This window comes from Abramis brama (genome assembly GCF_963993115.1).
Source record: "Abramis brama genome assembly, chromosome: 17".
Taxonomy (NCBI): domain Eukaryota; kingdom Metazoa; phylum Chordata; class Actinopteri; order Cypriniformes; family Leuciscidae; genus Abramis; species Abramis brama.
Window position 1 is genome coordinate 19,576,983 of NC_139979.1, and position 24,888 is coordinate 19,601,870.

A 24,888-nucleotide genomic window follows, 5' to 3' on the forward strand; every position below is an offset into this window, starting at 1 on the left:
ACTTTAATGTTGAAATCTGATGTAACCAATGAAGACACAACATTAATGTTAACATTCCATATGATTTCAAATGTATTTTCAATAAATTTAAACAAACATAATGTAAAATCAACACCACATCATAACATTGATTCAATGACATTACTATTGCTATTTTGTTCAAATTTCAGTGTTTCAGAATAACTGAGCGTGCAAACGTATAATGTTGAACCAACATCACATTATAGCATTGATTCAACAACAATATATATATTATACTGTATATCATTTTTATTCATTTCAACAGTGATTAAACAACAGTGTTGTAGAATCAACAACACTGTAACTTTTACTGAATAATATTACCATTGATTTTGATCATGTTAAAACTTCAACACTGTTTTAATAATAACTGAGGGTGCAAGAGACGCTAATTATTATTGTAATTTTAATTCAGTTCCATTGACATTGATGCATAAGTGCTTATTTAGCATGATTAAACGGTTTATTGCCATCTGGGACCTCTTTCTCTTCCTCCTCCTCCTCCTCCTCTTCCTCCTCCTACTGTGGCAAACACACAAGAACAGTAACAGACTATTCAAAGCACAACACTAGAACAGTTAAAACAAAGTTCTATAAAACAGAAAATAATTATTAGAAGAACATAATTTTTTCAAAATATATATTTTTAAAAATAGAAAGTATCTTTGTATAAGTGGTAAATTAAGGTTAAAGCATTGGTTATCAAATTTCAGGTTAATTTTAACTGCTTACCTTTAACTAGTAAAGCATGTCTATCTGAGGCACTTCTCTTTGTGACATTATTCGAGGCAGTGCATTCGTAATCTCCACTGTGTGTGAAGTCAGTCTTCTCTATGGTGAAAGTGTGTGTGGTCACACTGATGTCTGTTCCATTAAACCTCCAGATGAATGAGGCAGAAGGTTCAGAATTTGCAGAGCAAGACAGAGACACAGGAACCCCTAAATCCACCACTTTCGGACCCTCAATAGAAACATCTTCTGGTCCATCTAGAACAAACACAAGAGACTCACTGTCAGAGGGCCAAACTGAGCACTGAAGTATGTCTATTTTTCATCAGGTTTCTTAAAATTTTCATAAAATACAATAATAAAAAATAAAATAATAATAAATAAATACTTGAGGTCTTTCATCTTCGGCCCTGATGACTTTTAGTCGTTTGACAGTCTCTGTCATTTTAGTTTGGTTAAGGAAACCCAACTTTTTAAACCTTGGGTCCGGCAGAGTTGCCATGGTCATTATGCTGAGCGACTGATGAGGTTTTCAGTTAATTCCTTTGTGATTTCCATGGTTAACCTATGAAATACAAAATGATTTACTCTGTGCAAAAAGTTTACACTTCATTCACAGTTTAAGAACTGGTCTAGAGTCTGTTCATCTCTTGCTGCATCTGGGTCAACATTTCTTTGGCAGAGGTGCTGCTTCTAAAATAGGTGACCACTTTTTTTTGCTTTGTTCCGAATGTCACACAGAGCTGATACCTGATCAAAAGACTTTTTAACCATGGTGTTAAATGCATGTGCAATGCAAACTGAATGTCTCACTTGCAGAATTATTGCACAAGCAATCATGTTAGCTGCTGCATCTCTGACAAGACACTTCACTTTGTCCTTGATTGCCCACTCCATCATGACATTCTTTTTCACCAGGGCCATATTTTCCGCTGTGTGCCTGTTTGGGAACTTCTCAACATCCAACAACACTGTATTCAGCTTATAACTGTCATCAATGTAATGGCAGGTTATTGCGAGATATGCATATGATAGAAGTCCACATTTCCGATGTTAGAGACACAGCAGTTGTTAGCCTTGGCCTTCCTCTTTGCTTCTTCATATTTTGATGCCACCATTTTCTTTAAAGCCTTTTTGAGTTCACAAAACATTAAAATTATATTATTATAGATACAGATATATTATATAGATTATACATCAAAATCGACCTCTGCTAAACTCACCTGTCTGGTTGGGATTATATGGATCAAAGGCATGGATGAGGCCCCTGAAACCCTCATCCTCAACCACTGTAAATGGCTGTGAGTCTTTTATGACCATGTTGACCAATGCCTCATCAACCATTTGCTTATGAATAAAAATCATGAAGCAACAGTCCTACTTTGTGTGCTTTTATGATTGTTCTGGGGCTGTGCAGTCTCGTGTAAAGCTCTGAAATGCCTGGATGATGTGCTGTTTCCATACACAAGCTTTGTCACACACCAAGCATCTCACCTTCTGAAAAAAAGTTATATGAAAGTAATAAATTACATAGGCTACAACAATAAAATAAGTTAAATTAAAATTAAAAATTAATAAAAAAAAAATATTAAAAAAAAAAAATATATATATATATATATATATATATATATATATATATATATATATATATATATATATATATATATATATATATATATATATATATATATATATAAGAAATGCATACATACATACATTGGAAGTTATAAGCTCAAAATATTCCCAGATAGGGGAAGTCTTCCTTTTTTTGGCTGTTGCCATTGATCTAAATACAAACCCCTTCACCAAACACCAACACCCTATCCCCTAATCACACCCTAACCCCAAATACCAACACCAAGTTACCTAAAAAACACCAAAAGTGCAAAGATTTTACAAAAACAAAAAGACACAACAACAACAAAAAAGAATAGCCTAAAGTAGTGACAAATAAAAATTTTGGTTATTTAAATGTAATGTATTGATTACAGTTTTTGCCCGTTGCTTGAACACTATAGACACATGCTTAAACCAAAGTAACATAACTTGAAGTTGTTGTTACTATACCTTAAACAAAGTGTAACCATACCTTAAACAAAAGCGCTGCTTTGCACTTTAGTTGCAATTCTGTAACACACTTGCTCCTTTCTGCAACACACTTGCTCCTAGACACTACACACTATTTCATACATAAGACACTTAGTTCAAAAATGAAATCTCAGGGTACCATTGGGAAAACACATCTATTCAAAATACAACACACATTGGTTAATTGAAAAGACATAGACACACACCTGAAAACACTTACTTACAAAACTGAACACCAATCAGCCAGCTACAAAAAGGCCCCAGTTAAGCCATTTTGAGAACTTTGCAAGCATGGAGGCAGGGAGAGCTAGAGGCAGAGGCAGAGGAAGAGGAGGACAGAGAGAGAGAGGAGGACAGAGAGAGAGAGAGAGAGAGAGAGAGAGAGAGAGAGAGAGAGAGAGAGAGAGAGAGAGAGAGAGAGAGAGAGAGAGAGAGAGAGAGAGAGAGAGAGAGAGAGAGAAGGACAGAGAGAAGGACAGAGAGATTTGATTTTTAAACACCTTTAATTACAATAAGCAAACCTTCAATAATCAACATTTAAAACAAATATCAATCAATAAAAAACAAATTTTGTTTTAAATAAGAAAAAATAATTCATCATTAACAATTTCGCACAATATCCCTTTATAACACCAAATTATTTCAAACTTTATAAGATCATCCATTGCTTTATAATAATTAAAATCTATTAGGATTCTAGATTTGACAGAATTACCAAACATAGCTTCTAAACTATTACATACACCTTGATCAACTTTCTCCTTTCTTGTAATGTAAATCGCCATCTTCGCCTGGCCCAAAATAAAATTAAACACCTGACATTGATACTTCCGGCTCTGGGAATATTTGAAACCACAAATAAACGTCTTCATTGAAAAACACTCATTAAAACATTTAAAAATGTTGCTTAAAACAAAAAATAATGGTTTCAACCTTAAACTAGGGATGCACCGATCCACATTTTTTCACTTCCGATCCGATCCCGATACCTGAATTTGGATATCGGCCGATACCGATACTATTCCGATACCAGAGCTGTGTTTGCTTTAATATTATTATTATCATTATTGTTTATTTTATATGATGCTGAAATAAACTTCTCTCAACAGGCAAGTAATGATATGTTATGTACGTAGCCTATGTATGCATGCATGTATGTCCCAAAAGGCAACTTGAGGTAAGTAAGTTATAAGGTCAGAAAAGGAAGTCAGAAAAACAGGAAAAATCCCATTCTGAAAACAAATATGCAACTGGGGTTTCAAATTGATTGTCATGTCAATATTTATTACATTCCCAAAATGTCAAATACTTGCATCTTGAAATATAAGAAAAGTGCAAGTGTAAAAATCTTATACACACACTATCTGAATGGTGATCCTCGCTCCGATGCAGTAAATGCTCGATCAACATCAGCATCGTGCAAACAGACAAGCGGATTTTGCCTCAGACGCGCGTCGATTTCGCTTCAAACTTTTGCTTTTTACGCACGTAAATTTTTCTCTGGACGCGCGAATGGATTCAAAATATTCAAACGTCCAACTAGACGCGGTAGACGCGAATTTGACGCGCTATTCGCGTTTGGTGTGAACGCAAAGTAACGTGGTGCTTTTTTAAATGTTTGATTGCGTTCGTTGTGTTGTATGACGCGAGGGAGCTTCAAGGGACTCTGAATTACACCTTTGCAAACATTGCATTTTGCTGTCTTGCTCTGCGTTGTTTTCAGTCTGTGTGAAGTATTTCCACACAGCGGACGTTGTTGGCTAGCCGCAAACTGCGGAATGGATTTTCTGAGCGGGGGCGTGTCTCATAACTCTGTCTCTCATTGAGCCGCGCCTCCGTTCAGGAAATCCATTCCACAGTTTGCAGCCAGCTAGCAGACTAGCCGGCGGGAATCACTTTTGGAGTCATTTCAGCAGACGTTAAAGCGAGCGCAGACATGACTCATGGATATCGGATATCTCCGCAGGTTGGATCGGGAAAATCCGATACGTGAATTACGCTGGTATCGGGTTCCGATACCGATACTGGATCGGATCGGCCCCATCCCTACCTTAAACACTGCATAAATGCATGAAATACAGTTTCCCTTTGCAAACAGAAAGGACAATTCTGAACAACATCAGGATTAATTACCGAAACAAATGCGTTCACAGCAATAGCCCCATATAACAATCTCCATTGCAAGTCCCCAATTCTCTTGGGCAATGGTGACTTATACAATACTCTCCACTCCGGCTTTTCATCCTCTTCTAACTGAAGTACATTACGCCATGGCGTGTCAATTCTTTTATCCAAAGCCTTCTTATTAAACACTTTGACACAGATCTTATAACACTCCTTGCCAGATGAACAATCTATGCCCATTACAATCAAATCTTTGACTTTTAAAAAAATGCTCTCACAATCACCCATCACGGGAGTTAGATACAAATTGGGAAATGGATCACTACAATCCGGGTTAATAATCCCCAAAGAATAGTCTGTTAACAATTTCAACTCGTTTTCATTAAGGGCTGACCTCCATTTGTCTAGTACTCTAGCAACCAAACGGGTAGACCTCACCCCCAGCTGTCCAGTCATTGACTTCACATCTTTAAAATCCGCTCCTGCTATCCGTTGTGCATGTCCAATAGTTAAAATTCCAGAGTTGATAAGATTCTCCTCTGTCACAGAGTAACCCAGTTCATTGGACAGATCCAAGCGTGAGCCAAAAATTAATGGCTCTTGCAGCAACCAGTACAAGGAATTTACCGTCCTTCTCTTTGGTACTTCAAACAAAGACCAAACTTTAAAAAGATTCCGATAAAAAACAGGAAACTTGGACAGTTTTAGCTTTTGAGGATCCATCCAAAATAAGGCTTTATCCAGCCCCAGTCCTTCAAACTCTCTCAGTAAAGAGAAAGCTACAATCCTCCAGTTTGCATTTGAGTCCTTTAAAAGTCTTTGTATGAATTGAATTCGGAAAGCTGCTATTCGACTTTGTAAATGTACTAGTCCATGACCTCCTTCATCCTTAGGAAGGTACAGCACATGTTTCGGCACCCAATGCAGCTTATCCCAGAAAAAGTCTATTAGGATTGACTGGATCTTGCTTAAAAAGTCTGCTGGGGGGTCTACACAAATCAGACGATGCCAGAGAGCGGAGGCAACCAAATTGTTAATTATCAGTATTCGCCCCTTATAAGACATTTTTGGGAGTAAAAACCTCCACTTATTTAAGCGCCCTTTTACTTTTTCAATAACATCTTCAAAGTTTTTCTTAACAAAGTTCTCATTTCCCAAAAACACTCCCAAATATTTAAAACCATCCCTGGTCCATTTCAGACCAGCTGGAAGAATGGGCTCACCACGTAACCAACTCCCAACACTTATGGCTTCACTTTTTTGCCAATTCACTTTTGCAGAAGAAACACTTTTAAACTCTTCCAGTAATCGTAACATCATGTTCACATCATTTTGATCTTTAATTAAAACCACCACATCATCAGCGTAAGCTGATAATTTAACAGTATGGGTGGAATTTGGCATAACCACACCTGACATCTCTGCTCTTAACTTGTTCAAAAGAGGTTCTAAGGCTAATGTATAAAGCATTCCGGATAGTGCACAGCCTTGTCTAACCCCTCTTAAAACCTTAAAAGGAGAGCATAAGTCACCATTTAATTTCAACATACTCTCAACGTCACAATACAAAGTTTTAATCATCAATATAAAACTAGGACTAAAACCGAAAGCTTCAAAAACACTCCACAAGTAATTGTGCTCGACTCTATCAAAAGCTTTTTCCTGGTCGACTGAAATTAAACCAAAATCTGAAAAAGTCTTGCCACTATCTAAAATATCTCTTATAAAAGAAATGTTATCAAAAAATTTTCTACCAGGCACACAATATGTCTGATCAGAATGAATAATTTGATCTAAAACTTCTCCTAATCTATTCGCCAAGACTTTCGAAAGTATTTTATAGTCGTTGCACAACAAACTCACAGGCCTCCAATTCTTAATCTCACTTAAATCTCCCTTTTTCGGGAGCAACGTAATGATTGCTCTACGGCAGCTTTTTGGCAGCTGTCCATCCATTAAACTCTGATTAAAAACTTCTAGTAGATCTGGACCTACCTCTGCCCAGAAGACTTTATAAAAATCTACTGAAATGCCATCAATCCCGGGCGTCTTTCCGTTTTCCATACTTTTAAGAGCTCTCTCCAATTCTTCCATTGACAGTGCTTTGTTAATTCCGGTATTAGCCTCTTCAGATACTTGTGGCATATTTTCAAGAAAAACATTATTCAGGCCTTGTATACCCAACAATTCACTCTTATATAAATCCTCATAAAATTGAACAGCTCTATTCCGAATCTCTAAAGGATTGCGCAAAAGGACCCCCGTTTCTGAGCGCAGAGCATGAATAAATCTATTCTGCCCATTTTTCCTCTCCATGTTAAAAAAGAATTTTGAAGGTGCATCCATAGATTCAATACTCTGAAAACGTGATCTAATTATTGCACCCTGTGTAGATAAATCTAACAATTCAGTCAAAGAAGCTTTCTTTTTTTTAAAAGACTCTAAATGGGTTCCATTTTTTGTCAACTCAAAGAGTTCTTGGAGTTTAACTAAATCTTCTTCTAACTTTTTTATGGACCCAAATCTATCTCGTGTGACGTTGAGAGTATATTGTTGACAGAGTTGTTTAATCTGAGCTTTTACAAACTCCCACCATTGTTGTAAGGTTTGAAAAGAAGACTTCATGGATTTTGCATTAACCCAAAAAAACTTAAAAACATCAATAAAATGTTTATCACATAACAATGTATTATTAAAATGCCAATAGGCACTTTTCGGCTTTACACAATCAACAAACATCTCACAATTTACCAAACTGTGATCAGAAAATCCAACTGGACATATTGAACAATCTTTAAAAAAATTCAATTGATGCTTGAAACCATAAAATCGATCTAATCTTGCCAATGATAACTTATTTTCATATGCATGTACCCAAGTATATTGTCTTTGTGTATAATGAAAATTTCTCCAGATATCAATGATATCATGAGACTTCATTAACTGAACTAACCTCCTACGAGACTGCATGTGTGGCTCAACATGATTCCTATCTAAAACATTTTCAGTACAATTAAAATCTCCCCCCAATAATAACAAACTCTCTGGATCACAATCACTTAAAGTTTTGCACAGAGTGTTTAAGAACAGCATTCTTTCAATTGCAGCGTTTGGAACATAAACACAAATGAATACAAAAGAAAAATTGTTTTCATAAAAAGCTTTGACTTTTAAAAGTCTACCTTTAATTATTTCATCAACTTTATAAGATTCAGGTATAAAACTTTTCGAAAACAAAATAGCAACCCCACCGCTCAACGAGGTAGAATGACTTAGGACTGATAGCCCATCAAACTCCATCACCCAATCTGAAACATTTGATAAATCACTATGTGTTTCTTGCGTGAATAAAACATCAATCTTCTTCTGTGTCATTAACTCAAACAGCTGTGCTCTTTTCCTACTTTCTCTTGCTCCATTAACATTTAAGGAAGCAAAATTTACTACTCCCATAAATAGGAAAAGAAGCACCTCCCACCTTAACCAAGAAAATAAACACGAAGAACAACAACCCTTAACCATTTTGACTGTTTTCACTGAGTTCTGATTGAGCATTTAGTCTGGCAAGTATCTTTTTTAACCGATAACCTTCTTGGTCGGTGAAACAACTCTCACTCCTGAAAGTTTTCGCCTTCTCAATAAATTGCAATATATCTGGAAAAAACTCTTCAATTTTAACTTTCCTTGCATTTTTTGTCACTTTTAAAAACTGTTTGATGTCGTCTACAGTATATACTCAACTAGAAAATCCACTCTGAGGTAAACTATCTGCAATACTGCATTCAGAGACCTCACTGTCACTTTCTGTATCAGTATGGCTCACCTCCCGAACATCAAGTCCTTTAATCGGTTTATTCGCATAGCGTTCCTTTAATTTCCTTTTTTGCGGTGTTTTAAAAGAATAATCCTCTAATTCACACACAGAACCCTCAATATTATCTACATTCATCGCGTTCTGTTCATTAGATTCAACCGCACTATTGTCATCATCTTCCGACTCAGTCGTTTGACTTCGAGCTGTTGTTGTCTGACTGCTCTCGAGATTTTCATTCTCTTTGTCTTTAGAGACCGCTAATTTTGCACTTTCAACTGGTTTGACTGTTGTCGTCTCATTTGTATTTTTTTCCGCATCTATTAAAGCAACGGGTACACATGCTACGCTTGTTCCCGGCCTTTCCGCATCTAATGCAACGGGTACACAAACTGCACTTGTTCCCGGCCTTTCCGCATCTAATGCAACGGGTACACAAGCTGCACTTGTTCCCGGCCTTTCCGCATCTAATGCAACGGGTACACAAGCTGCACTTGTTCCCGGCCTTTCCGCATCTATAGTTACGTTCTGCAATTCTCTAGAAATTACACTCGTAGCTGTTGTACCATCAATTGTCTCAGCACTTTTATCATTTGTTTTATCCACTTTCCTAGGGCAATCACGAACAAGATGTCCATTTTCTCCACACCCAAAACATTTCATTGTGTTTGTTGTGGCAAAAATCACATAATTAAAATCTTCATGATGAAAATTTAGAGTTAAGTCCAATTCTTCAACATTATCTTTTAGAACCATATAGACATACCGTCTAAACGACACCACATGTTTTAATAGAGAAGACTTTCCCCCAATCGGAATCATCTTTATTGTTGACACCATTTTACCATATCTTGAAAGCATCTCTACCAAAACCTCATTCTTAATAAAGGGTGGCACGTTAGATTACGTTACCCTTTTCGAGGGTGTAGAAAGAGGAAGTACCTGCGCAAAAATGCCACGAATATCAACACCAGTCTCCACCAGTTGATTCGCCAATTCAATTGTCCTAACGAAAACAACAACAGCACCATTCATCCGCGATGCTGACAATATATTTTCATAACCAATTAACGTACCTATAGCCAAACTACATTCTTCAACACCAAAAACTGAATCAATTTTAACCGCATGCCGTCTCGTTAGAAACCCGAGATTCTGCACACCTGGATTCGCCATGCTCCCAGTACAAACACTGGGAGCATAAAGCCCCGCGAATTACCCACTTCACCAACACTCACGAGGTCAACAAAGTCACCAACCAAGCAAAACAAACATACACAAAAAAAGAAAAGAAAAAAAGATAGAAAGGAAAGAAAAAAAGAAAAAAGATCACTCGTACCTCACACGCTCAAACACTCCGCGCTCACCGCTCCTCACACTCACTCAATCCGCACATGCGCACAGACAACGAGAGAGAGAGAGAGAGAGAGAGAGAGAGAGAGAGGAGGACGTGGTCAAAGAGGCCACGCAAGGACCATTATTTCGGATGACATAAGGACAACTTTGGTGGACCATGTCATAAACCATGGCCTGACTATGAGGGAAGCTGGGCAGAGAGTCCATCCTAATCTAAGCCGCTTCACAGTTTCATCCATAATAAGGACATTCCGACTGGAAAACAGGTATGTCTTCAACTCTCTACTCTACTCAGACTGTATCTAGAGTATTTACAGTACTGTACCATATCACATTACTGTATCACATGTATTGTATTCCAGGGTGGCTAATGCTCCTTTTTCAACAAAAGTGGTAGTTTCGTGAAACATACCGTGATAACGTGTTGAGATGTTTCAGTACTGTGTATGGTAAATACAGTAAAGTTCAGTATACACAGTACTGTAAAAAAGAAGCAGACGAGAACAATTTGTGGTTGCATTTTTCTACAGAATGGCTAGAAGACCTACTGGGGGTGGACGCCATCGCCTGTTCACCCAACAGCAGGAACTTGCCATACTGAACCTAGTCAGAGCAAACAATGCAATCCGTCTCCACCAGCTACAGCAACAAATACTTGCAGATAGGCAAGTATTCAACAACATAAATCGAGTAAGCATCACAACTATCAGACGGATCTTGGTAAAGCACAACATGACCATGAAGCAACTGTACAGGGTCCCATTTGAGAGGAACAGTGTCAGGGTCAAAGAACTTCGACATGAATATGTACAGGTAAGTGTTTCAGTCCTTTACATTTACAATAAAGAATGGGTGCAGTCCAGTAACAGATGAATATGTACCACTGGATTAGTACCACATAGATACATTCAGAAAGCTACACAGGTACCTGTGTGGTGGGATGGGTCGGTTCTGTATGTGTAGTGTAAGTGTATAGTCCACAATATGTATTTTTTGTTACAGAGAATCTTGGACATGGATGGAGCTGCACAGCCGCATGAATGTATTTACATTGACGAGGCTGGATTCAACCTTCGCAAAAACAGACGACGGGGACGTAATATAATTGGCCAAAGGGCAATTTTGCATGTCCCGGGGCAGTGCGGGGGAAACATCACACTGTGTGCTGCCATAAGTCTTCGAGGGCTACTGCACCATCATGCCAAACTGGGTCCCTATAATGCGCAACACATAATCACATTTCTAGATACACTTCATGATGCAGTTGTACAGGATGGACCAGAGCAGCCCAGGTTTGTTGTTGTCTGGGATAATGTTAGTTTCCATCGGGCTGCTCTGGTCCAGAACTGGTTCACCAACCATGATCAATTTGAAGTTCTGTACTTGCCCCCTTACTCGCCATTTCTAAATCCTATAGAGGAATTTTTTTCCGCTTGGAGATGGCGCGTATATGACCGCCAACCACATGCCCGTATGCCTCTTCTGCAGGCAATGGAACAGGCCTGCGGAGACATTGAGGTGAGGTCAATCCAGGGATGGATTCGGCACACAAGGGGGAAATATTCCCCGATGCTTAGCGAGAGAAGACATTGCTTGTGATGTTGATGAGATCCTGTGGCCAGACCCCAACAGACGGCAGGATCCATAAGCCCACTTACGCACAATTGTGTTTTTCTGTGTTTACAGTAGTGTATTGTTTGTTTTTATTTTTGATTTAACTGAATTTACTGTACTGTAAAATATACTAATGTAATGATTTTGAAAACAGTATTTCATTTTTTGGTTGTTGTTAAAACATGCCCTCTGTGGAACTGAATAAAAACATTGAAAACAAAAGACTGCAGTTTTTTATATAAAGTAGACTAGTGTGTTGCTGCTGATCTGAAAGTGTATTCATATGATGCAAGTGGATATCATTTTGTCATCAGAGTGACATTTTGACAAAGGATTGTTAGGTTTTGATAGCAGAGTTTCAATTTGACATAGATGTGAATGTTTTATTTCCCAGTGTTTTGTCTTATTTGCTTGTGTGTAGAGTTTTGACACAATGAGCCAAATTTAGCAAAACGTGTGTAAGCAATAGGCAAAACTGTAACTTTCAAAGTACAGCACTCTCCTCACAAACCCATCATCCAGACTGAGCCAACAAGGACTCGTTAAATAATTTGGGGTTCAAGCCTTCTGACACCCAAAGTGAAACGCGCACGTGATTGGACAGAAAGCGAGGCTTCATTTGTCGTCGATCACGTGACTCTGGGAAACCAATACACACCCCAATACGGGGCTTCACTAGAAATTGTGTCGCATGTGCGAAATTTGTGGAGTCAGTGCTCATCATCTCCTGTATGCAATTCCTGACAGCAGCTACCTGTGCCTTTCACCCTGCTGGTTGCAGCCTGGTCCTTTTCAGTTTCATTGTCCTGTTCTGCATCCGCCTACGGTCGGTGTAGAAGATTTTATTATTTAGAAAGTAAGTAATTTAGCTACATATTTGTACACTATTATTTCCTCTGTGTATGACTTTGGTTTGACTTTTGGAAGCCTGAAGAAAGGCATGGAATGTTGCCTCCAGCAGAAAATTCTATTCTGAGAAGTCACATGGTAAAGACCTTTACCCAAAAATTTACTGGCGGGTGTACGCCATTTTTGGAAAAGGTTGTATGGTATATATGTGTGAGCTGAGCAAAAATCTGGAGCAATCTTCTGCAGAGGATGCTCGGCTTTGTAAAGTGTAATATTTCTGGCATCAAAGATCTTTGAGAAGTGATTTCACAAAAGAGAGAAACCAGAAAGCAGACAGCCTATTTTTGACATTTATCTGATCCTCAATAAACCTCTGGAACCAGCTTTCACTTTTGGGTCCTTTTCACACTGTGACAGTCAAACCAGGCTGTGACTGCACAGGAATGGTGGAATACCACATTGTCCCATATTTGCTTATAGTTTTTCTTAATTGCTAAAACACTAAAACCGATTGGCTGAACAAAGTTCTCAGTTGCCTGAAGTCATTTAGCTAATTGTGCAGTCTGCTGTCAATACCTTAAACCATTTCACATGGTAAAACACAATTTGCAGTTTCAGCAAAACTCTAAACACATTCTCATTCTCAAAACACATTCTGCACTCTAATGCACATGTCATCCATACTGGTAAACAGAAAGAGGAAGAGGGGGAGGAGGAGGGCAAGAAAGAGGAAGAGGGGGAGGAGGGCAAGAAAGGAGGAGGGACAATATTGCTTGTGATGTCGACGAAGTGCTCTGGCCTGGCCTGACCCAGCCCAAAGACAAGAAGAAGCACACTGATCACATCTTTACTCCTTTGATTTTTGTCCCTTTTAGTATTGTATACTGTAGTACAGTGCATTGTAGGCTGTATACTGTACAATGAACAAATTGGATGGCCCTGAACATTGTGCTTTCCATTTGTTACTGACTGCTCAATAGATTTTGACTGGTTGCAGGTGCATATCAACAAAGAACAAGAATTACAGTATCACAGACACCGTACAGTAGGCTACTGTAAAAATAGGGGTATAAGAAGAGGAAAAACAAAAAATAAAATTGCAAAGAGCAAAGCAGAGTAGTCATTTCTGATCAATTTTGAGCTACTATGATAGAACATGTTTCCATTCATCAAAAGACAATGACGGAAAAATATGAAATTTGTTTTGAGATTACAGTTTTTCTGAATTGCTAAAACACGAAACCCCATTCTCTGAACCAAATTCTCAATAGTCTAAACCAATTTGTCGAATAAATCACTCTTTCTGTAAAACATTAAACAAGTTCAGGTAGTTAAAACACTGTTTGCAAATCTCATGCACTCTTTTTTCAAAACTCTAAACACATTCTCACTCCCTAAAACACATTTTGCCCTGTGATGCACTTACGTTTACACAAGCGTGCACGAATTAAGTTACACAAGCACTAAACATATATGATGGTCATTATGCATGACACACTATTTGCTAACATGTCATGTTAAACACGATTACCTTCATGACGATGAGTGTCGCTCAACGCTCTCCGTCGTCGACTCGTCTCGAACTCCTCTCCTGATCGCGCGCGCGCGCGCACACACACACACACGAAAGAGTGACATCAGCACCGAACAGCCAATCGCATGCCCTGAAACAAGAGCATCGTAATTCACTTCTCGCGAGAGACTTAAAGGAGCATTCCGTAAGTTCTGAAATTTCTAACCGTTACTGACACCAGTGGCCGTTAGAGGAACTGCAGCCAGTCTCATGCTCGTTCTCGGTGCGCACGCTCGTACGAGCACGACCACATCAACCAGGGTTGCCGCGGCAACCACTGACGGCTCATCGAGATTCACCACTCACCAGCATAATGTTTGAGGTAGGAAAAGTTACAGTACTGTAAGGTTATTGTTTGACAGACCATATTTTAGTAAAATGTTGCAGTGCTGCTTTATATTATCAACTAAAGTCTACTTCTAAAAGTATTTTAACACAACACTGTAACACACACTCCCAGCACTCACAGACCCCTTATTTTGACTATTGTAGAGTAACGCTAAATTATATAACTGAGTTGAAGACGTTATGCTTATTTTTAGATACAGTACAATTACTATTATAGTTGTACTACTATACTATTTTGTAGAATAGCAATAACATTATGGTATTAAAGGTAAAGGAACTCTAACCTTGATGTATGAGCTTGTCATGCTTTATTTTCATTCAGAATACCACATGAAATTTTGCACTAAAAACACTTGTCATAGTAAATAATTCGTTTTTTTTTTTTTACACTTCCGAGGAGTGTCGGTGGGTGTCTGAGTTGTGCTGGGGGCTGGTCGCTTCTTTCCATCCGCAGAGTCCATTTGAAAACACCGATTGCCGCTGCTTACTATAATGGCTGCCGTGCCGTACGGTTGTAAGCCCAAGTAGACGAGAACGCGCATGACGTCACATTTTGTGAATTTTCGCGCCGATTCGGGCCCGACTCCTCCACACACGATTGAGCCTACAGGCTGATAGAGGCAACCGTGGTGGACAGTCGAGGTGTCATTCTTTTTATTACATCATGGTTGGCTCAAACATGTACAAATGAAAACTCTATCTTAAAGATTTTTTTAAGTAAAAACCTACGCAATGCTCCTTTAAGCGCTATTCAATACTCTCATCTGAAGATTCGAGTGAAGAATATAAAATACATAAACGCATTTAGACAGCAAGAAGAAAATATCTTGCTATAACAAGAATATTTGTTTGTCTTATTTATACTCAACATAAACTAACTAAAGACTATAATAAAAAAATTATATAAAAAATAAAAATAAACAAATGCAGTAAAAACGTAAAAATGTATAACAAATTAAAGTAACTTTTAATTTTAAAATGCTATTTACTCCTGGGACGCAAAGCTGAATTTTCAGCATCATTGCTCCAGTGTTACATTATTCTTTGGAAATCATTCTAATATGATTAAATGCCCAAGTAACATTTTTTATTATCAAAGGATTATCACCATCATCCCTGGAATAAATATTTTTTTTTGATATTTACATACAATTATTTTAAATTGTAAAAAAAATAAAAAATGTTATAAGATACTTATTTCAAACGCTATATACACATCCTTCTTACCAGTCTTAAACTTTTGTGCCTGTGTAGACTTTATATGCAAAAGCCTCTAAGGGCCGTCTGACAATTTCTTATAAAAAAAGCATTTTTATCAGACATTTCAATTCAGACATCAATTGTGTTAATGCAGTTTAGTCTAGTCTTGGTAGGCCAGTAAACAAACTACAAAAAAGGGTTTGTTTCTGTTAAGGTCTTAAAACTATGGCTTGCAATGAACCATCCTATTGGACACTGAGAAGAAGAGCAAAGGACAAGGTGGATCAACAACTGCGGACAATACAAACTACAGCTTGGGGAGAGGAGTTGGGCTGCATGCACAGTGACAATACCTGTCAATGTCAAACTGAGGATGAAGACACATTTATGGACTGTGTCTCTCATATTGATGAGAATGAAGGTGTCAATATGGCAAGTGCTCTTGACGACAGTGAATCAGACACAGAGTCCGAATCTGATCCAACTTCCCTGGAAGACGATTTGGCAACTTGGGCAACTGAACAAAAAATCACACATGTTGCATTGAATGCATTATTAGATATACTGCGTCAGCACAGTTTAAATCTGCCAAAAGACTCAAGGACATTGCTGGGAACAATGCGTTTGAACCCTGAAATACAAGTCAAGGCTGGTGGTCAATATTACCATTTCGGATTGCTGAAATCCATTACAGAGGTGCTACATCAGAACATCGACATTCTGAGCAGCATTGACACGCTGGAGCTTCAGGTCAACATTGATGGTTTGCCCCTCTTCAAGAGCTCAGCAACACAGTTCTGGCCCATTCTAGGAACACTGCAAAATATCAGACAAGAGGAACCAGTGACAATAGGTTTATTTTGTGGCACATGTAAACCTACCTCGCTAACTGAGTATCTTGAAGACTTCATCGCTGAAGTAAATGAATTGGCCAATGGATTCGAATTTGAAGGAGTGAGGTTAACTTTACATCTGTCATCAATGGTTTGCGACGCACCTGCTCGTGCATTCCTGAAAAATGTTAAAGGTCACACGGGCTATCATGGATGTGAAAAATGCACAGAGGATGGCGTGTACCTGGAAAACAGGATGACATTTCCAAGAAGTGACTTGCCTCGAAGAACCAATGAGAGCTTCAGAAACAAGACCGATTCTGATCATCACCGTGGTATCTCACCCCTTGAAGAAACGTCCCTGGATATGGTGTCTGGCTTCCCCCTCGACTACATGCACCTCGTGTGCCTCGGAGTCATGAGACGGCTTCTCCACTTGTGGCTGAAGTTGGGTCCTCTCACTTGTAGACTGTCGGGTTTTCACATAAACACATTATCAGAAAGGTTGGTGAATGCGCGAAGATATGTGCCCATGGAGTTTGCACGGAAACCAAGGGCACTGAGGGAAATTGATAGGTGGAAGGCAACAGAGTTCAGGCAGTTTTTACTTTATACGGGACCGGTCATGATGAAGGATCTCCTCACCACAGAGGTGTACAAAAACTTCATGCTGCTTTTTGTGGGAATCTTCATCCTGTGCAACAACAGTTTCATAGAAGATTACGGTGATTATGCAAATGAAATGCTAGTTCTTTTTGTCAATCACTTTGGGCAACTGTACGGTCCACAGTTCTTGTCGTATAATGCACACTCCCTCGTACATCTTGCAGATGATGCAAAAAAGCATGGCATTCTTGACAACTTCAGTGCTTTTAAGTATGAGAATCACCTGAACAAAATCAAAAGACTTCTGAGGAAACCAACATGCCCTCTGAGTCAAATAATAATAAGATTCTCAGAGATGCGAAGAAGCGGCAAAAAAACGCATGTGAATGGTCCTCTCCCTGCATCCTTTCATGAGGCGACACAATATAAAGAGTTGAGGACAAGCCCTTACACTCTTAAACTAGACCAGGCAAACAGTCACGTCTACATCGGCGGCAAAGCTTCTAAGCTCCAGAACATAATTTCATTCAAGGATGAACTTTATGTTGCCTACAGTACCTTCAACAACCAGGAATCTTTCTTTGACTATCCTCTGCCATCCTCTACACTCGGCATCCATTTAGTTGGCGACCTCTCAACAACCGTTGAGTTCTGCAAGTTTGAGGAAATAGAGAACAAAATTTTTCTTATCCCATACCAACATCATTTTGTTGCAGTTCCTCTTTTACATACAAATTAATTCTTTATCAGTGCTTTTTGTTACATAGTTTATGCATTTGAATTACATAGTTGAAAATTTTATCGGAGTAATTAAATAATATTGGTTTCAGGCTTGAAAAAAAAAAAAAAAAAAAAAAATGTACCTAATAGTGGAGTTTGAGGGAGAAGGTACAACTGGACCAATTGCCAAGTCATGGTACGCAGACGGCTACTCCTGGTGGCCTCCATATAAAGACCTTGACAGGGTGTTGAAGAGCGTCAGAACCATGGAGGAACCACAGCCAGAGAAAGGGTGGACCCGTCACAGAACCAGAATCCTGCATGAGTCAGGTAAGAGGAGATTATACTGTAAATTAAACATGATCTTGCCCAGCATACCTGTATTTCATTGTTCAGAATCTTAATTTTTTTTTCTATACTGTAAAATGTGATCTCACATAGCTCTAATAAACAACATGTAAAAGCTCCAAAACTGTATTTCATTCGTCAGCATCTTTTCAAAATGTGGCCAAAAACTGGAAGAAGGCCAGCTACACATCTGACATAAATTCAGAGCCTGAAATTGCCAGAAAAAGGATTCCCAAGTAAGTAACAAGACAAAATAAATGGTTCAACACATGAAAATCCAATAATTAAGATATTTTTGATGAAATCTCTGAGCTTTCTGGCCATTCACATGACTTTAAACAGTGAAGAGCATCCAATTGTACTTTTTCTTTGTTTCCCTAGAAAGAAAACATGTTTTGATAGCATCTACTCATCAGATGATGAGGCACCAGAACCACCACCCCTTAAAAAAAGAAAAAACGCAGACAAAGAAAGTGTTCCTCCAGCACCGAAACCTCCAGCACTTCCAAAACGCACCAAAAAAAAAGGTAATGGAAAATAACTTTAAAAAAAATGAATGTTAATGAAATGAATGCTATGAATAACAATACACTTTTCATGTCGACTCAACCAAAGGTCGAAAAAATATATCTATGATTCTGCAGAGGGTGTGTGGGGGTAGGGGGGTTAAAATTATGATTTTGACCTGAGATTTTGGGCCAAAACAAAATCTTTGGGTTTAGAAAGATAATGTATTTATTTTTACAGAGAGATTTGTAGTCTATTAGTAAAAATCTGTTGACTTCAGCAATCTTTGCTGCATGTGTCAATGGTGACAGTTCCAAAACAAATTAATCCATGACATTCAATATTATACTATTTTTTTTATTTTCTGAAATTTGGTTGATTTGATGATTGATGAAATAAGTAAGATTAAAAGTGCATAACAGCCAGATTACAATAAACGAAATGTCCTTATTATTAGGTCCTGTTGTGCAAACTGAGGTTTTCCAGAGCAAAGCTGTTAACCCTTTAAGCAACTGTAAGTCTTAAGTTTCTCTTTTATCTTTTTAAAAAATTTTATTTGAAAATGCTTTTTTGAAGTTTGTAAGTTATGCCCTGTCGCAATTACACATATTACAAGTGCAACCTACCCACTCTACCTTTCTCAGCTCCAGTGTGTGTGTCTGAGGCAGAGCATTACGGAGACGGCTGGAGTGATGATCCACCGAACACACAAGGTACAAGAGCATAATCAGCGATGAGTAAATCAGAAACACATTCACAGAATTTAAATGCAATATAAAACTGAATAACATCATATTTTTGTTCAATCCATAGAGCACACATTTTCTGTCCTGAGAACATCAGGGGACAACCAAGGAAGAACACGGAGTAAGATTACTGCACATAAGTCCCACTTAAGTACATTTTACAATCTGACACCCCTCACCCAAATAGAGTCAGTTAACAGATCACAGTTCAAATTGCAATTGAAATGCACTTTAAAATAACTGCAAAATTATTTTTGGACAAATGTAGCCAGACTCAAGGCACTGGGGCGACTCAACATTATCCACCCTTGTTAAGATAGATTCTGAAATGAATTCTCAACTCCCGCTGAGTGTGAAGCAGGCCTTAGTGTGTTATTTTGCAAATTTAACAAGTGAATCTTAACTACTCCACCTTTCTCAGCTCCAGTGGGCGTCTCTCAGGCAGAGCATCATGGAGCCGGCTGGGGTGTTGATCCACCGAACACACTAGGTAAAAGAGCATTTATTACAATAAGTAGGAGGAAACAAGACAGGCTTGTAAAAAACGGCTGGTAGGGAATACACAAGCTTCCTCCTGGGTTAGTGACATCACTAACCCTAAAAACTACATAAACCCTGACCCCGGGAACACACAGTCCATGTTGAGAATAGGAAAGTTGTTGTAGTAGAGCACATTTGTGAGTCTGCTCAAGCTGTCGCATTCGTCTTTTCACATGCAATACAGTACATAACACAAATGCAATAGCATGTCACTCTGTAGGCATCTTACAACAGTTCCCACACAACCGATTTATAGATTATCATGACAGAATATGCTAATTGAAGATAGTTAACTCCACATCAGCAACATAAATGAATCAACTGTGACCATTCAGAAAAGTCCTGTTGCTCTACATGTTGTCACTTCTTTTTGAATCTCTCCATCATTGTCCAACTCCAGTGTTTTATTATTTTATTATTTTCTGATACTTAAATTAACTACACATTTACACATTTTAGTGTGTGTTAACTTGTGTTAGAAACAAGTGAATCTTAACTACTCCACCTTTCTCAGCTCCAGTGGGCGTCTCTCAGGCAGAGCATCATGGGGCCGGCTGGGGTGTTGATCCACCGAACACACAAGGTAAAAGAGCATTAAATACAATAGAAAAGGGAGAAAAAAATCTTATTCACAGCACAGCACAAAATCTAAAACGGTATATTTCATGATCCTTTCCATTCCATAGAGCACACACTCTCTGTCCTGAGACCCTCAGGTGATTGTGACCGCCAAGGAAGATCACAGAGTAAGATAAGAAATAATGAAAATAAATAAAAACAACAAATAACTGACAGTGTCAGACACAGGCTGCGTTTACACTTGGCATTAAAGGGATAGTTCACCCAAAAATGAAAATGCTGTCATCATTTACTCTTCTTCAAGTTGTTCCAAACCTGTATGACTTTCTTTCTTCTGCTGAACACAAAAGAAGATATTTTGAAGAAAGTCTGTAACCAAACAACTGATGGACCCCATTGACTTCCATAGTAGGAAAAAAAAAATACTATGTAAGTCAATGGGGACCAGCAACTGTTTAATTACCAACCTTCTTTAAAATATCTTCTTTTTTGTTCAGCAGAAGAAAGAAAGTCATACAGGTTTGGAACAACTTGAAGAAGAGTAAATGATGACAGCATTTTCATTTTTGGGTGAACTATCCCTTTAACATGCTTTCACAGTGATCCGAACAAGCAGATTGGATCATTAGCCAATTAGGACATGGCACATTTACATTTGTTCACATTAAGTGGCCACTGTATCTGGATAACTGATTGGATTTCTAAAGTGTTGTCAATTTTTTGTTGGCCATATGAGTGTAAAATTTATGTGAAGGAATCTTACACTGGTTCAAACTAAGCTTCTGTACTGTATATGTTTGATTTATGTTGTGTTTGGGACAAAGCTTTTAATGAAGAGCATTTTGTTTTTATAATTAGGCTCTCTAAGTATATCAAATTTTGGATTTAGATTTATCGTCCAATATATCGTTATCGGCTTTCAGATATAAAGAATTAATGGTTATCGGTTTCGGACAAAATTTTCATATCAGTTTATCCCTATTTTGGAGAGCAACTACTCCAAGTCACCCCCTGTAATTTCAAAGATTTGTACAATAGAGAGTATGTCAAGTAGAAACGCCTTATCCATTTTGGGAGGTGCGTGCGCAGTCAGCAGTGAAGAGCCAGGTAAAAGTATAAACATTATACTTGTTTCAAATGGATTTGACAGAATCAAGTGACCAGACCAATGCTGCAGGGGGTGCCAGGAATAGTCACACTCAAATTTGGAAATATTAGAGTCCTAACTGTACTCAAAAAAGCACTGATGTACTGACTGGAGATTGTTGGTAATGCCAGTGTAATAATGAATAAATTAACCATACTGTTCTTATAAGAAGTAAACAAAAATCTGTTTTATGCTTTTCGATTTTATATTGATGGTTGGTAACAAGTGAATCTTACCTACTCCACCTTCCTCAGCTCCAGTGGGCGTCTCTCAGGCAGAGCATCATGGGGCCGGCTGGGGTGTTGATCCACCGAACACACTAGGTACAAGAGCATTCATCAGGCATGAGGAAATCAACACATTCACAACATTTAAAGGGATACTTCACTTTAAAATGAAAATTCTGTCATCATTTACTCACCTTCAAGTTGTTTCAAACCTGTATGAATTTCTTTCTTCTGCTGCACAGAAAGGAAGATATTTTGAAGAATGTCAGTAACCAAACAGTTAACTGGAACCATTGACTTCCATAGTACATTTTTTTTCTATTGGCTAAAGTACCCGGATGTTGGATGTTTGGTTACTGACATTCTTCAAAATATCTATCTTTCTGTGCAGCAGAAGAAAGAAACTCATACAGGTTTGAAACAACTTGAAGGTGAGTAAATGATGACAGAATTTTCATTTTAAAGTGAAGTATCCCTTTAAAAACAAATATATATATATATATATATATATACACACACATATATATACACACACATATATATACATACACATATATATACATACACACACACACACATATATACATACATACATATAATTACATTATCTGTTCAATCAATAGTGCAAACCTTTTCTGTCCTGAGACCTTCAGGGAACCACCAAGGAAGAGAGGAGAGTATGTTTCCTACAAATTATATACGTATATTGTTTTATGCTGTTATGAAAATCATCAGCAGCATTTAAGTTTTTAGTTACCAAAATCTAGACCGTACCATGTACGTCATTTATCAATTTAAATGATCTTCTGTATTGCAGCAAGGGCAATTCTGGAAACACTAGAGAAAATGGACATGAAGATCAACCACCTGACTTCACTGGTCCAGTCTCTAGTGGAAAACAGACGCATTCTACCGCAGATGCAGAATGATGAAGAGGATGACGTCTTTCCACTCGCATCTATTGAAGACCTAGACCGGCTGGAACAAAGTTTAGTTGACAGAGGGTTTATGCAGAGAATGGTAAGAATCAACTGAATTTTCAACCTACAACTAATAATGAAATGTACTGTGCATGTTTACACGCTTGTCAAAAGTCTGAGATTATCAAGATTAAGATCAAGATTGTAAAAAAATAATAATAATAATAATTAAAGAAGTTTCTTCTGCTCAGCAAGGCTGCAATTTACTTGATCAGAAATGCAGTGAAAACAGTAACAGTTAAATATGATTAAACCTTTCCATTTTAATATATTGTCAAATGTATTTTTTTCTCATCAAATCTGAATTTTCAGCATCATTACTCCAGTCTTCAGTGTTACATTATATTCTAATATTCTGTTTTTCTCATTGGTTAATAGCCATTATTATTGGTGCTCAATCATTGATAATGGTTATTATCAATGTTAAAATAGTTTTTGCTGCTTCATATTTTTGAGGAAACAGTTAAATCCTTTTAATCCTTTTAACCATTTAATGAACAGAAAGTTCAAATGAAAGTTCAATTTATTTGAAATGTGAATCTTCTGAAATTTAATAAATGTGTTTGTCATTTTTTAACATTGCTGATTAAAATGGTTACTTACCTAAACTTTTGAATGGTAGTTCATCACAGTTTCCACAAAACTATGAAGCAGCACAACTGTTTTCAATATTGATAATAATCAGAAAGGTTTATTGAGCAGCAAATCAGCATAATGATTTCAAGTGCTGCTGAAAATTCAGCTTTGCAAAGCAGGAATTGCTTTTCAAAATAGAAAACAGTTCTTATAGTCAATGAACAGACTTTCAAAAACATTACAAAATAAGAATTATTCCAAACTTTTGACGGATACTAAGAAAAGTGCAGAAGAGGTCCATCTATATGCTCTCTAATATTACTTAAAATTTACCTGTTGAAGGTGAGCAGATTATCCATCAGTGGCGGGCCAACAATGAAGAAGACTGTGTGGAGAATCTGCTTCAAGGTATTCACCACGAACGTCGCCCGGGAACTGAACTGGTGCGGGAGAGGAGACAAGCGGGGAATAAAGTCATCAAACGTCGGCTCACTCTTAATAGGCAAGTTCAAATGTTGTACAGATATGCATTAGATTTGATGGCGGGAAGTTAGTCAGTCAGGTAGGTTAAGTTAAGTACTTGCTAACATGTTCATATGAGGTAATAATCAAACATGTAATACCAACAGCATCGTGCCGTTTTCAAAAATAGTTAGCAATTATAATAGCTTGTTAAGAACTTAAATGAGGTTTAAACGGTCAGTTAAATAAGTATTGGCCAACCACAGAAACGTGCACGAAACAACGTGCTCACTACCTAACAGGTGATTTAAATTAACATAACGTAATTTCAAAGTTATTACATAACCGACCACAAACGCAATTAGTATAAAAAATATTTGATTTATAAGCCAATCTTTCCTCACAACTCGTCAGGACACATTCTCCACGCAGCTTCAGCAGTTTTACGTAGACTCACTCAGGAAGAGCTTGACGCATGAACTCTCTGCACGTTTGATATCTTTGACCAATTTATTCGGATAAAAAAAAAAAATTTTGAAAGTGTTTTTTTTTCTTTTTTATGCAGCTTCAGCCATGAGGAATCCCGTCCTGCTGTCGCCAACGGAAGCAGAGGCAGAGAAATACATCAAAGATTTCCTACGCTTGGCCCCAGGGAGGGTGTAATATTAATATTTGTGTATTGTAGGAATATAGAGTGTATTGTTTTATTTGAATAGCCTACGTTAATATGGCGTTCTGTTAATGTGGCCTTTTATAATTAATTAAAAATGAATATAAATGATTAATTATAAATATGTTGCTGTTGCTAAGTAAAAGTACATATTTACCGTGTTTGCAAGTATTTTTTTAGAAGAAGCAGTCGAGCAACAGAAGAGGACAGCAGATTGTAAGTTTTGTTTTCTCA

General features: G+C 37.8%; 2 long non-coding RNA genes across 2 annotated transcripts; both read right to left on the minus strand.

Annotated features, from left to right (window-relative positions):
• Positions 1-258: 258 nt before the first annotated feature.
• LOC311067948 lies at positions 259-16,658 on the minus strand. The gene is made up of 9 exons (XR_014603307.1): positions 16,595-16,658; positions 16,380-16,520; positions 16,067-16,230; positions 14,124-14,256; positions 1,974-2,247; positions 1,564-1,880; positions 1,139-1,315; positions 754-1,008; positions 259-543 (listed from the first exon to the last, which is right to left on the minus strand). It is a non-coding gene; the product is annotated as an uncharacterized lncRNA (long non-coding RNA).
• Positions 16,659-18,008: 1,350 nt separating this feature from the next.
• LOC311067949 lies at positions 18,009-20,630 on the minus strand. The gene is made up of 4 exons (XR_014603308.1): positions 20,519-20,630; positions 19,886-19,959; positions 19,354-19,411; positions 18,009-18,189 (listed from the first exon to the last, which is right to left on the minus strand). It is a non-coding gene; the product is annotated as an uncharacterized lncRNA (long non-coding RNA).
• Between the last annotated feature and the right edge of the window lie 4,258 nt (positions 20,631-24,888).